Genomic DNA, 15,076 nt, shown 5'->3' with positions numbered 1-15,076 from the left:
ATAACTACTTGCACTCACAGGTTCAGTCATTCAGGTTTTTATATTTGTCATAATGTCAGAAATTACCCCGAGGTGTCCAGAGAGTAGAAATACTTTGAATATGATGGAAACATATTCAGAGTTCTCAACACTGTCACATAAACATTGAACCTAAATAATTGAATGAGAAAAAAATCCATTTAAAAAGGTTTATTCCATAAGTTAAGGTTACCACAGCTTATAATAACCACAGAAAGGATGCTGAATCTAAATCTGGGATACAGGTTTTTAAGGGTGAAAAGACAAGTTAGTTGAAACTCAGAAAATTACTTGTTAGATGTTGGGTTCACATATATGTGCATGTGAGTGTGTTGGTTTTATGGGATGTCTACCCAATGACATAACTAGAGACTTAACTCTTAGTCTTGCCTAGCATATGCTGAAATGCTTAAAGATGGAAGATCCTGTGTTAATATGACATAAGAAATGAGCTAAGGAAAAATAGTTACTGCAGGAAAAAGAAGAGATTACTAAGGAGCAAATTCCTTGAGATGGGATGGGAGCCAGAAAACACGTGGACGGATTAGACTTTGATAAGAAAGGAAGCATTCCCTCAGTTGATGAGGAAAGGGAAAGATAAACAACAGAATGGATGCAAGTAAGTTTGTGAATCTGATGGTGGAAAGTAAGGAAGTAAGCATCTGATAGCTCCCGCTTTCTCAACCAAGTATAAGCTAAGGTGATGAAAGATTGGAGCGAGCACCTGGGAAGAGTAGAAGGTATTAGAGGAGAGAAAAAAATGTTTCTCCTGGAAACAGGGACAGTAATCTTACCAGCAATAAAAACACTTGGGTGGTAGGTTACAAAGAGGGGTCATCTGGGCTGTGGGATCACGAATTGTAAAGCTGATTTGCCCTGTTGTGCATATCTGGCAAAGTTCAACATTTGGGTGCAGACTTGGGGCTGTGGGCATCCAGGTTCAGACAAGTGTGGTGGAGAGAGAGAGAGGTGCTAGGTCATTACAGTGATGGGCCATGGAGCCTAATGAGGAGAAGAAATGTGAACAAAGGAAAAGGCAGATGGAGATGGAGAAGTCAACGGATTTTATGTCATGATAAATGTGAAATATGGTGGAAATGTCATAGAAGATGAGTTGGGGTTACTGTGTGTAATATTTTGAAGGTGATACAAGTTTTGGTGAGGTGTATACAAAATGGGAGAGGATGACAGTACTGGAGTGGAAGTAAAGGTCATTCTTTGGCCATAGGAACCCGAGGAAGTGAGGAGCCAGGGCATTCGGCAGGTCATCCATGTAGATATTGAAGCTGTCAAGAAAGATGATGAGGACCGAGGATGGGGGGAGACACACGAGGGAAAGAGACCAGCTTTGCTAATGACAGCCAACAGTGGAGGAGAGAGTAATGCCAAGAGCTGCCATGAGTCTCAGGGAGGGGACAGTGATGATCTGGAGTGGCCTTAGTCCCCTTGTACATAGGAGCTCAAGGTAGCAGTCATTTATTCTCACAGGTCTCCAGATCAGCTGGAATGGCTCTGTTCATATGTTTGTCAGACTCATCTTGGGACCAGTGGTCTAGTCTGAGCATAAGGGTGATGGTAGAAATAGGAGATATCAAGCCCACCCACCTGAGCCATTTCAAGTCTCTGCGTACCCTCCCCCCCAACTGCTAACATTTCATTGGCCAGAAAAGTCACATGATTGAGCTCACAGTTAAAAAGAAAGAAAATACATTCCCAATCAATGTAGTGGAAGGAAATTAAAATTTAAATGACCAAGGATATGGATACAAAGAGAGGTGAAGAGACGAAGGCTGAGCGGTCGCAGCCGCGTCGTCGCCCTCGAGCAGCACTTGGCTTCTCCACGTAGAACCCGGGAGTGGGAGATTCAGAATCGAATCCCTTCTCCCTACCCCCTCCTGGTTACAAATCTCTTGAGATAATATAAGTTAGTGGAGCTTTCCTTTCAGTGAGATTTTTTTGATCTTCAGCTACATTTTCGGCTTGTGAGGAACCTTACCATCAAAGACAATGGCCAGCAATGTTACCAACAAGACAGATCCTCGCTCCATGAACTCCCGTGTATTCATTGGGAATCTCAATACTCTTGTGGTCAAGAAATCTGATGTGGAGGCAATCTTCTCAAAATACGGCAAAATTGTGGGTTGCTCTGTTCATAAAGGCTTTGCCTTCGTTCAGTATGTTAATGAGAGAAATGCCCGGGCTGCTGTGGCAGGAGAGGATGGCAGAATGATTGCCGGCCAGGTTTTGTTTTGTTTTGTTTTGTTTTTAATTTTTATTTATTTATGATAGTCACACAGAGAGAGAGAGAGAGAGAGAGAGAGGCAGAGACACAGGCAGAGGGAGAAGCAGGCTCCATGCACCGGGAGCCCGACGTGGGATTCGATCCCGGGTCTCCAGGATCGCGCCCTGGGTCAAAGGCAGGCGCCAAACCGCTGCGCCACCCAGGGATCCCGCCGGCCAGGTTTTAGATATTAATCTGGCTGCAGAGCCAAAAGTGAACCGAGGAAAAGCAGGTGTGAAACGATCTGCAGCGGAGATGTACGGCTCCTCTTTTGATTTGGACTAGGACTTTCAACGAGATTATTATGACAGGATGTACAGTTACCCAGCACGTGTACCCCCTCCTCCTCCAATTGCTCGCGCTGTGGTTCCCTCAAAACGTCAGCGTGTATCAGGAAACACCTCACGAAGGGGCAAAAGTGGCTTCAATTCTAAGAGTGGACAGCGAGGATCTTCTTCCAAGTCTGGAAAGTTGAAAGGAGATGACCTTCAAACCATTAAGAAGGAATTGACCCAGATAAAACAAAAAGTGGATTCTCTACTGGAAAGCCTGGGAAAAAATTGAGAAAGAACAGAGCAAACAAGGAGTAGAGATGAAGAATGATAAGTCAGAAGAGGAGCAGAGCAGCAGCTCCCTGAAGAAAGATGAGACTAATGTGAAGATGGAGTCTGAGGGGGGTGCAGATGACTCTGCTGAGGAGGGGGACCTACTGGATGATGGTGATAATGAAGATCGGGGGGATGACCAGCTGGAGTTGATCAACGATGATGAAAAAGAGGCTGAGGAAAGAGAGGATGACAGAGACAGCGCCAATGGCGAGGATGACTCTTAAGCACATAGTGGGGTTTAGAAATCTTGTCCCATTATTTCTTTACCTAGGCGCTTGTCTAAGATCAAAATTTTCACCAGATCCTCTCCCCTAGTATCTTCTTCAGCACATGCTCACTGTTCTCCCCATCCTTATCCTTCCCATGTTCATTAATTCATATTGTCCTGCGCCTAGTCCCATTTTCACTTCCTTTGATGCTCCTAGTAGTTAAGTCTTACCCTGTAATTTTTGCTTTTAATTTTGATACCTCTTTATGACTTAACAATAAAAAGGATGTGTGGTTTCTACCAACTGTCTCCAAAATAATATCTTGTTATGCAGGGAGTACAGTTCTTTCCATTCACACATGAGCTCAGTAGTTGCTTCCCTAACTGCAAAGGCAATCGCATTAGTTGAGTAGCACCTGAGAGCAGCTTTGAGTTAGAGGTATGTGTGTTATACTCCACATAAGAATGCTATGTGGGGCTGTTCAACACAAATGTAACAATGTATTTTTGTGAATGAGAGTTGGCATGTCAAATGCATCCTCTAGAAAAATAATTAGTGTAATAGTCTTAAGATTTGTTTTCTAAAGTTGATACTGTGGGTTATTTTTGTGAACAGCCTGATGTTTGGGACCCTTTTTTCTCAAATAAACAAGTCCTTATTAAACCAGGAATTTGGAGAAAAAAAAAACAAAGAGAGGTGAAGAGTTGAAGCAATAATATACTACATTCTGTTACTGTGGTGAATTACATTATGTTTATATTCAGTTGTTCATGTTAAGATACTACTTGCATTCCTAGAATAAACTCAACTTTATCCTGATTGATCATACTCTCTGTATTTGGACTATGACTTTCAACGAGATTATTATGACAGGATGTACAGTTACCCAGCACGTGTACCCCCTCCTCCTCCAATTGCTCGCGCTGTGGTTCCCTCAAAACGTCAGCGTGTATCAGGAAACACCTCACAAAGGGGCAAAAGTGGCTGGATTTGACTTATTAATATTTTGTTAAAGATTTGGAACTTATGTTCCTGAGAGACTGACTAGTATTTTTTAAAGCCAGTTTTTAATATTAATATATACCTGGCCTCATAAAATGAATTGGAAAGGTTTTCCTACTTTCTATATTCTGTGTATAAGGTTGGTGGTATTTTTTAAATGTTGGTAGAATTTATTAATAAAGCCATGCATACCTGGGGGTTTTTTTGTGAAAAGGCTTTTAACTATGGCTTGAATTTATTTAATGTTTATAGGATTTCTCAGACATGCACATTCTTCTTGCATCCATTTTGATATTTGTGCTTTTCTAGAAGTATTCCATTTATGTAAATTTTCCAGTTTATAGGCAAAGTTGATATAATTTAATCCTTTTAATGTCTGTACCATCAAGAGTTATTCTTCATTCTTGCTGTTATCTACCCTTTCACTTTCTCTCTTATTTCACCACTTCCTTTTTTAAAAAAAATTTTTGCCACCTCCTATTTTTATTGTCTCTTCTATCTTGTCATACATTTGCTTTACAGAGGCAATTCTTTTTGCCAGATTTTTGCATTTAAGGTGATGTGTTGTTAGATTTTTCATCTGCTCTATGGTAATATTTTTGTGGTGAGTGTTCTTTACCTACTTTTACTTTTCTTATTTTTTTCTTCCTTTATTTTTGTGGTATCCTTTAAAAAAAGATGTTCTGCTGGCTTCATTTTGATCATTCATCTTTAAATGAGTTGAGACTGATTTCCTGTACCAATGCTTTGAGAAGTAGGGTGGACCCAGAGCCATGTTTCAATTTTGTAGACATTTTCCCTATGTTCTTGCATTTTCATAAGTGAGTAGTCCTCATCTTTTCCCCAACCAATAGACATCAAGAACTATAGGTCTACTTACCATTCGAAATTATTCTTTTCTCCCCATAGATCAGTTGCTTTTTGCTAATATGGCTTATTTATATGATTCCACATTAACTCTCTTTTGTTTATTAGAACCAAACTGGAAAAATTGAAGCTTTCATCTCTAGCATGCTTGTAGTTTTGTTGATTTGTTTTGTACTTGAGAGTGTATCTTTTGGAGATGCATTCTGGAGATATGTACTTTGACTCTTTTTTCTGCTAAGACAGTGTTCTTGTCTTAATTCTTCCTCATACCTTACTTCATCTCTGCTTGAGCCTTTTTTCACCTTTTTCATCTTATTAAATTTGGGGAAGATTAATTATTTTGCTAATTTTTCAATGATGCATATTGTTTTTCTTTCCTTGTTCTGTTTGCATGTAGCTTTCTTTCTAAAAAGGTAAGGGGAAATGCCAATTTTACAGAATGAATCGAAATTATGAACTGTGTTGACACGTGTCTGATTTTGTTTGAAGTAACCTTTTGTTGGTGCTCTGCAGGTCAAATCCTGTGCTCTTTTCTCATTAATGCACAACATTTGGACTCAGGTGGATTAGAGACCAGCTGTTTGGGTGGATCTAAATAAATCCAAATCCATTTTTGAAAAACAATTTATAATGAGTTTTCCAATGAAAAGAAACATCATTTTTGCATTTGAAGAACTCTTTCCATATCTATCTATCTATCCAGCTATATGTATATAGAAAGAAGGGAACTCTTTTATAATCATATGATAATAAAGAAAAATAAATGAGTGTTCATGATTAAATCATTAGATATATGTTGGTTGAGATCCTAGCGTATACAGAAATCATATGATGTAACCCTGAGGAGGAGAAAATATGTATAGATGGTACCCAACTAACACAGAGAAAAGTTAGAGTAGATCTCGGCAGCTTGACTAGGCTATCTGAGTTCTAATCCCATCTCTGCTCTGTCCCAGATGTGTGACTTGAAGAAGCCACTTAACCTCTCTGTATTCTCATTTGTAAATATGGAGAAATAGCAACATCTTCCTGATAAAATTGTGGTAAGAATTGAATTGATATATGTGAAGAGCTTAGAATAGTATCTGGCATAGACTAAGCACACAACAGATGCTTACTATTATTGTCTGATAGTTGACCTTTTGCCCAGTTTTCCATAAGTCAGTTTTTTGTGATATATGTGCTTTTATGTATATATGTACTTCAGCCAGATAGTAGATTTGTGTGCATGAAATGAAGAATAAATTGGCAGACTTTTACAGTTTTAATTATACTTTTGTTTTATTACTTTACAGATACTTGCTTTCAATTTCTCACAACTTCTGACTTATATAAAAATGATTTTTTTAGAGAGAGAGCTTATGCTAATTATTGCTGTATTTGAAGAATATATTTTCTAGTGTTCAGAAGATCAAAAAATCTGGTTCCTGTTCAGGGCATACGCACCTGCACATTGTTCATTGACAACCCAAGGGGGGCCAAGCTCTGTGCTGCTTTATTCAAGAAGCTCCCTATTTCCTGTAAGACTGTGAGTCTCTTACAGTAGTCTGCTATCTTGCAACTGCAAACAAGTGAATGCCTTAAGAAAGAGACTTCAACAGTGGTGGTATTATTGCATACAAAAGTTCTCGAGAGAGGCAGCTCCATATTGAGCTCAGCAGCTTTCTGCTATTTTTGAGAGCCTATCTTCTACTTTGTTATCCTCATAGTATTTCATGAGTCTAAAAACCCTGTAGAAAACTGCTAGATACCAACTCAACGTCTTTCCTCCTCTGCTCCTTTTTGTTACTAACAGAATGACAATTTTATTTGCAAAGGCCACTTGTCTAGCTTAAAAAAAAAAGTCAAACTCCCCTTGGATGCTACTGACAGTCAAATAAATTCTATAAAATATCACTGCTCTTTGTTTTAATGTCTGAAGATACTCCTTGGAACATTTTAGGGGCCTTGATTTCATTATAAAAGTGATTCATGCTCAGAGATAAACACTATTAAAATGGAAAACCTTAAAATAAAATTAGAAATGATCTCCCCCGATCCACTCCTGCATTCCCAATTTCCACTCATCAGAGAGGCTTCTGTTAACTTCTGTTAACAATTTCTTGTATATTCTTTAAATGACATCACTTTATTTTGTTTTATTTTATTTTATTTTATTTTATTTTATTTGTAGGCTCCATGCCCAGCATGTCTTGAACACAAGTCTTTAACTCATGACCCTGAGATTAAGACTTGAACACTAACCAACTGAGCCATCCAGGAGCCCCTAAGTGACATCATTTTAAATGTCTTTTACTTACTGCATAATTTCCTTTTTAGCCTTTTATTTTTCTATTACAGACACCCCAATTCATTACTTGTCTATGTATTCTAAGGTAAGTAGACTAGAAATCACTTTGGAACTCTACAGAGACATTGGCTTTCTTTATCAAAGAGATTGTTTAGGAAAATAATTCTAATTAACAAGACTCCCTTTTGAAGCTCTAAACCCTGGGATGATTATAGTTGTAATGATGATAATCAGTGATGGTGTGCATATGTGCATTTTCGCAAAATAGAGTCTATCATTTCACCTCTGTATTCTCCATTGCTAATAACTATGGCAGCGAGATGTGCTGGTCAGTCACAGATTTTGTAAATGGTCTGCTATCTTTAGTGGCAGGTAATATTTTATATTTTGTTTTAGCACAAAAGGTATGAATGATACCTCTTCACTGAACATTATAAAGCAAGATGCAAGATTTTTAAAATTCAAAGCATGTTATGGGTACATATGCTGGAGGATTATAGCAGAGAAAAATGACCGAGGCTAATGCATTGGAAGCTTGCTATAAAATACAATGTACTTTAAGGTAGGACTGTTTTGGATTTCTTCCAACTCATTTATTTCTAGAGAACCATAAGAACCGTATTAAATAGAGGTTATCCTGGGCAATGTTATACTGTCCTTTCAAGTCTCTCAGCTTACTTTTCCCACACAATTCTCCCTTCCCTCCAGAGACTGTTTTATCCAGTCCTTCATAAGCTCTCAGATTTTCTCCCTACCACTTCTCTAAAAGTATTAGCATTCATTTATATCTTAAGTCATCATGTTGGGATCCCATCATGTGTACAAGTGTCTTTTACCTTAATCCCTTAATCATTTTTTTAAAGATTTATTTATTTATTTATTTATTTATTTATTTATTTATTTATGAGACACACACACACAGAGAGGTAGAGACATAGAAAGACAGAAGCAGGCTCCTCACAGGGAGCCCAATGCGGGCCTTGATCCCCTGACCTGGGATCACGCCCTGAGCCCTGAGCTGCTCAACTGCTGAGCTACCCAGGTGTCCCCCTTAATTCTTTAATGAAAGGAATATACACCATTCTTAAATGACATGAGAGTTTCTGAGCCCCCTCAGCCTCATTCTGTCACTCAAGAAGGAAGACCCTTCATTGTATATGTTGTCATTTCAAAGACAGTCTCACAGGTATCATTTTAGTAGGGTTTCAGATTGATGTATAGGTCCCTAATTTTTGCTTATCATCAAGTAACTTGGTAAAGAACACCAAGGAAAAACATCTCAATTTTTTTAGTGACAGGATAGACTTTTTTTTAAGATTTTATTTATTTGAGACAGAGATGAGCAGGGGGAAAGAACAGAGGGACAGGGACAAGCAGATTCCGTGCTGAGCATGGAGCCTGACATGGGGCTGTTATCTCACAACTCTGAGATCATGACCTGAGCCAAAACTAAGAATCAGATGCTTGACCGACTATGAGCCACCCAGGTGTCCCAGAATAGATTTTGGTTTTCGATGACTCCCTCACACTCAGCTTTGCTGTGGTTAGCTGCTTAACTTTCTGCTTCAAAAAGATGTTCTTTCTGCCATGGCTTTAGCCTTATGCTGGTGAAGGTGATGTATTAGTGAATTGGTGACAAAGCCACATTCAAAACTGACAAAGCATAGGGCTGTGATGATTGCCCATCTTTGCCACTCTGATTTGTTTGCAATTATTCTAGAGTGTGAAAAAAATCTCAAATTTAATTTACAAATAAATGGCAGTTGAAAATACTGTTGTGAAATAAGAGACACTATGATAAAGTGTCTCAGCTCCTCCAAAAAGGGTTGTCAATGCTATTATGCATCTTTCCAGGGATTAAGATACAGTGGATCTACTTTAGGATCTGAAATTCCATCAATGACATTTATGATTCTTTCAAGCATTTTGTAATGGGGGACACCTGGTGGCCATAGAACATGTGACTCTTGATCTCAGAGTTGTAAGTTTGAGCCCCACATTGGGTATAGAGATTACTTAAGTAGGAAAATAAATAAATAAACTTTAAAAAACCCAGCAGAATCTGCCAAAAAGAAAAAAAAAAGTTTGTAAGGTACTTGAACTACTGGATAATCTGATTTGTGGGAAATTATTTTCTTATTATTTATCCAAAGTCTACTTGAAGATTTTTCAATATGTACCTTTGTGTGACTGTCTTTTTTGAGAATTTAAATTGCTATTTCATAACTCTTTTGATTATGCAAAATCATTTGCCTGTCAGAAAGGACTTAAAAGGAGAGCTGATGATACAAAAGGGAGTTAGATGGCTGAGTGACTCCACTAACTTTTAACATTTGCCTAAAGATTATAACCTCATATTAAAGTATGCCTTAGTCAGAGTTTATAGTTTTCTGTATGAGAAAAGCTCACTCGTTAACCCCATCCCCTTATCTGTAAAGTATATATTGCGATTCTAAATACAAATAGTCTAGAATTCACTATTCTTTCAGTAATAAAAATTACATTAAGAAAATGTGTTTATGTGTTGACCCACATTTACACTCCTTTATTCAGAAACTTCCTTTGCTTTTAGGATAATAATCATTCATTTGTGAAACCAAATTTTGGCAGTCATTTTGTATATGAAGGTAAAAAAAAGGTTAAAATAATGATTTTACTAAAAAAAGAAAGAAGGAAATAAAGTTCCAATGTAAAATCTATGTTAGACTTACTTTTTTCAGTGTATAGTTATAGCAAATGTTACCCAGAAAAAATCAGTTTTGTGTCTTAATCCAACCAACATCTTTGGGAAGAAATGTGACTTCCTGAAAGTAAAAAATGCTCATGATGAACTGAATGTCAGGTTTGCAAGATGTTTCTAATTTGACATTTGCCAAGTGAAGAAGCAGCCATGTTTCTCTGTTATCCAGGATACTTGGATCAGCAATGTTGTGTATATTAAGACTACTAAACCAGCCACTGAGTGGATGTTGGCCTTCCCAAAGAAAAATCTGCAACTGATTCAAACAAAAGATTACCTGGACTAATAAAATATTAGTAGTGTTCAGAGTACCATCTTGTTATTTCCCCCCATTATCTCACTTTTTAGCTGGTAGAAGGCCTATAGCTAAGTGACAAGAAGCAGAAATTTCCTCAAACTATTATTGAATTAACTAAACAAGGAAGCCATTAGATGGATGTGGCTCTAGCATCATCATGGCCTACATAAAACCAAAATCTGAGCTTGTAAATGCCTCAAAGTTACCAAATAAAAACATTAAGGACAACTAATCATAAACAGCCAACCAGGCTTTAAGTTACAGCCAATCTAATAGTTTCCTTTCTTTGCTTCCACACTTTCTCTGTAATAAGTGTTTTCCATGGCTCCTGTTAACAGAGTGCTTCTAACCACAGTTAGAATCGACTTTTGCTTAAAATAAACTATCAAAATTTTTGTGCCTCAGTTTACCTTTTAACATTACCTTAAGTTAAGGAGGGCATGATGGAGATGATTAAGAATACAGGGACTTTTATAATACCCAAATATAGTAAGTGCAGCTGGTCCTCTCAGGGGCTGAGAAGGAGAAAACAATCAAGTTTCTTTCTGTGTCCCTGTCTCCATCTGTCTCTGTCTCTTACATATACACATGCACACACAGGCACACACATGTCCTTTGTCTTGGATGTACATCAGCTTTATTCTTTCTTTTTAGAGATTGGCTACTTATACTTAATTCCCAGGTCCATTTGGTCTTTTAGTTCAAGTTTTCATACTGGTTAATGAAACCTCTTGTGTCCCTATTTTTAGATACAGAAGCATGAGCATGTAATCATTTTAGCCCTGGATTTGACTGAGCCTGGAACCCATGAGTCTATAGTGGAAAGAGAGTCTGAATTATGGCACAGATAACCTAGCTGTGTGATCTTAAATATGTCACTTTGTCAGTCTGGGTTTCAGTCTTGGGATCCAGGCATGGACGGAGGCAGCCAGATTAGAAGTAAAGGTTAGAGCCAGATAGGCAGGGTGTAGGAGCAGACAGGGGTGGACAGGAAGATAATTCTCCATCTCCATTCCTGCTTTGAACTTCGGAGCTTCATTTTTAGAATCACCTTAAGAGACTGTAACAGACACACAGACAATTTTATTTTCTTTCTGTGTACTCCTTCTTCACCCCTGCCCTTTCTATATTTTTCAATTCATTTCCTCCTCCTCTTTCCTTCATTTGCCCTTTAACAACAAACAGGAGTCTGAGAAATGCCAGAGACAGATGTGAGTGCATATGTTGGAGGCCATAAGGGAAGGTTGAAGAGGAGACCAGCTCAAGCCTGGAAGTCTGGCTCAAAGCATGTGGAGAGGCAGCCTCATTGTTCATTTCTGTGGTAGCTATGATTTGGCTTGTGTAGATAATCAAATACCAATTTTGAGCAACTCTGCTTTATTATTCCTGTGAACAAGATAATTCTACCTAATTTCTAAACTACACAAATGGAGATGTTTAAAACAACCAATTTAAATCTATAGTCAGAACAAGATAAATAGCCCCTACTTATTATTATTATTATTTAAATTGTATTTGTTCATGAGAGACACAGAGAGAAAAGCAAAAGCAAAAAAATGTTTTAACTGCCTGCGACACTAAGACCTATAAACTATAATGTAATGCAATTAATCTGACCTTTAAGAAAGGGAATCTTCCTGTGTTAGTCTAATTCTTTAGGAGGTGGCAGGGATAAACAACTTTCTTTCAATAATTTACAATAAAAGTTACATTTCAGTGCTAAGACTGACAACAATATGTGAAATTGGCAAAGGAAAGTAGGCATTGTGAATTCTTTAGTGTTTCAGTATGCTATACCAGAACGAAGAAAGTTCAGAAAACAGCTATGTCTGAGCTTCCTATCCTCACATGCAAAAGGAGTCAGACAGATGATCCTCAAGGCCTCACCAGATATTTGCAAAGAGCCCAGGGTGGTGCCAGTAGTGGGCTTCTATTGGTCAGTTCTAGGAAGACCTGCAACAGAACTTGAGCAAAACAAGTCTGGCTTTCAGAATCTCTAACAGAGTTTGCTTTTGCTTTTCCTTTGCTTGGCAACGGGTTGTGATGAACTTTGGCTCATAGCAAGGCAAGCTTGTTCTTTGCTAGAGAACTTTGTGGACACTGAAGAAACCCCACACCCCCGCCCCCGTGAGTGGGACCAGGCCTAACCCTGAAGCAGCCCATCCAGCGCCTCCCATGAATTCAAGCAACAAAAACATTCGGTTTTTCCGAGATAAGAAAACTATCCCCCGGGATCCCTGGGTGGCGCAGCGGTTTGGCGCCTGCCTTTGGCCCAGGGCGCGATCCTGGAGACCCGGGATCGAATCCCATATCAGGCTCCCGGTGCATGGAGCCTGCTTCTCCCTCCGCCTGTGTCTCTGCCTCTCTCTCTCTCTCTGTGACTATCATAAATAAATAAAAATTAAAAAAAAATAACGTGGATTTTCCTTAAAAAAAAAAAAAAAAAAACTATCCCCCCCCTCGCCCTGACTGGAAAAGTCCCTGAACATGGTCGTGTTGACCTTCAAAGAAATCAATCATGTCATAACCCGAATGCTATGCTACTCCCGCGGTTTTTTGCCTTTAAAAGATGCCTGTAATTGCTAATCGGGGCTCTGCCACCTCTGAGGCGGAGAGCCCGTTTGCGCAAACGTTCAATAAACCTTCTTGCTTGTTGCATCTGCTTGTCTGGGGTCTGAGTCTCTGGGGCGTCCACCGGGACACGCTGGCAACAGTGAGCAAGGGTCCAGCAGACACTTCTGTTTCTATTAGTGCTGCAATATAGCAGCATGAATATCATCCACATTATTAACTAAATGAAGGCAGTTTCCTAAAGGGGTTACCGTCTGCTCTGTCTACTAATCCTAAAGGGATTAAGTGTGTAAAATCATGTTTTGATAAACCTCAGAGAATATGAGTCAAGAAACTGCTGATCATATAATCCAGACCATTGACTTCATATTCACAATACTAAAACATATGTAAAGCTCTTTTCTTTAAACCTTTATAAATAATTTTAAAAATATTGACCTAACACAATAGAAGGGTTTTGTTTTTGTTTTTGTTTTTCGTTTTGTTTTTCTTTAGCCAGACGAGATATGGATTTCAGATTTTGTGACCACAGGAAAAAAAAAATGTTCTCTCCCCTAGCTTTCCTGAGCCTGCTTTAAAACCAGAGAATTGCTTTCTCATTCAATATTGTAAGTAGCCTTAGAATATTGCCACTAAAAAGAAATACAAACAACTACAAAGCACTTTGTGAATATGGATTCTATCCAAAGGCTAAATGAAAATCTATAGCAGAAAACAATAATATAGATTGCACCCCAAGTGGTAGGCACATAATTTTAGTGACTTAATAAAATTGTAACACATAAGTAAACATATTACTTCTCTAATATATTGATGGTCAGATAATAGTTGCAATACGAATGAATGATTTATGAATTCATGAATTATTCTCTGCTTGTTCTTTAATTCCTGAAACTAAATGTGTAAGTTTTCAGCTTTCGTTCTTTTCATTCTTTGTATTATAGAAAAAGAACCCTTCTATCAGGCCTAAAAATGGTATGTGGAACATATTTATATAATCCAGACACATTTTTCATTATTAATGGCTACAACCTGCCGGTGATGAAGGTACAATTTGCTATTTCAATACACAATTAAAGGTGCCTCGCTTGTCATTTGGGTTGAAGAGTTGTATGTCAATGTAAGGAAATTACCACTGAATTCTAGTCCTGTCAAGTGCATCTTTCTTGGACACATGTTTCTCTACATTTGCCTTATGGGCTTGTTTTGTATTAGTAATCATATCTGGCACACAGTGATTATGTAGTGATATAAAGTTATTTACTCCCATGGCATATGTAAGTCATGGTTCCTGTGGTTTCCATTTAATAGATGTTTACTCAGCTGTCTTAATTGTTACTAAATGGAGTCTGAGTTCCTTGTTTGAACTCTGCACCAAACATGTCCTGTCAGTGAGAGAAAACTTTTATTGGCTTTACTTTTAGATGGAATGGAATTCTCTCAACATTCAACTTTAAACCTGTCTTTTTTAGGGATACCTGAGTAGCCCAGCGGTTAAGCATCTGCCTTGGGCTTGGGGCGTGATCTTGGAGTCCCACATTGCATCCCACATCACGTCCCACATCAGGCTCTCTGCATGGGGCCTACTTCTCCCTCTGCCTATGTCTCTGCCTCTCTCTCACTCGCTCTCTCTCTCTCTGTGTCTCTCATGAATAAATAAATTAAATATTTTTTAAAAAGAAACCTGTCTTTTTTAAATCCACTGAGGATTTATTATAACTTAGACTCAAATTTGCCTATTAAAGCATTGTGCTCCCTGATAAAATGGAATCAAGTTTTATGGGACAACTTCTAGACACATGATGGTAAACCACTAGAAAATGATTACTAAGGCACACTTTGGGGTACAGCGATTGAGCATCTGCCTTTGGCTCAGATCATGATCCTGGGGTCCTGGGATCCAGTCCCACATCGTGCTCCCTGTGGGGAGCCTGCTTCTCCCTCTATGTCTCTGCCTTTCTCTCTGTGTCTCTCAGGAATAAATAAATAAAACCTTTAAAAATAAATAAATAAAATCAAGGCAATAAGCAAGTGAGCCCTCCAGTAAATTGACACTAATCTTACTGAGTAAGAAAACTTTAATAGTACAGAGAATAACGTCTGTGGAAAACAATAAAGATATGACGCCACTAGAGAAATGAGAGAAAATCCTGGCTGACCACTTAATTTACTAGATGACCTTGTGAACATTG

General features: G+C 38.3%; 1 pseudogene; it reads left to right on the top strand.

The window, feature by feature from the left end:
* Positions 1 to 1,791: 1,791 nt before the first annotated feature.
* On the top strand, positions 1,792 to 3,322 carry LOC121489511 (annotated as a pseudogene).
* Positions 3,323 to 15,076: the final 11,754 nt, after the last annotated feature.

This window comes from Vulpes lagopus, chromosome 4, assembly GCF_018345385.1.
Source record: "Vulpes lagopus strain Blue_001 chromosome 4, ASM1834538v1, whole genome shotgun sequence".
NCBI lineage: Eukaryota > Metazoa > Chordata > Mammalia > Carnivora > Canidae > Vulpes > Vulpes lagopus.
Note: the sequence above shows the minus strand (reverse complement) of the source record. Positions and strands in the feature narration are given on the sequence as shown.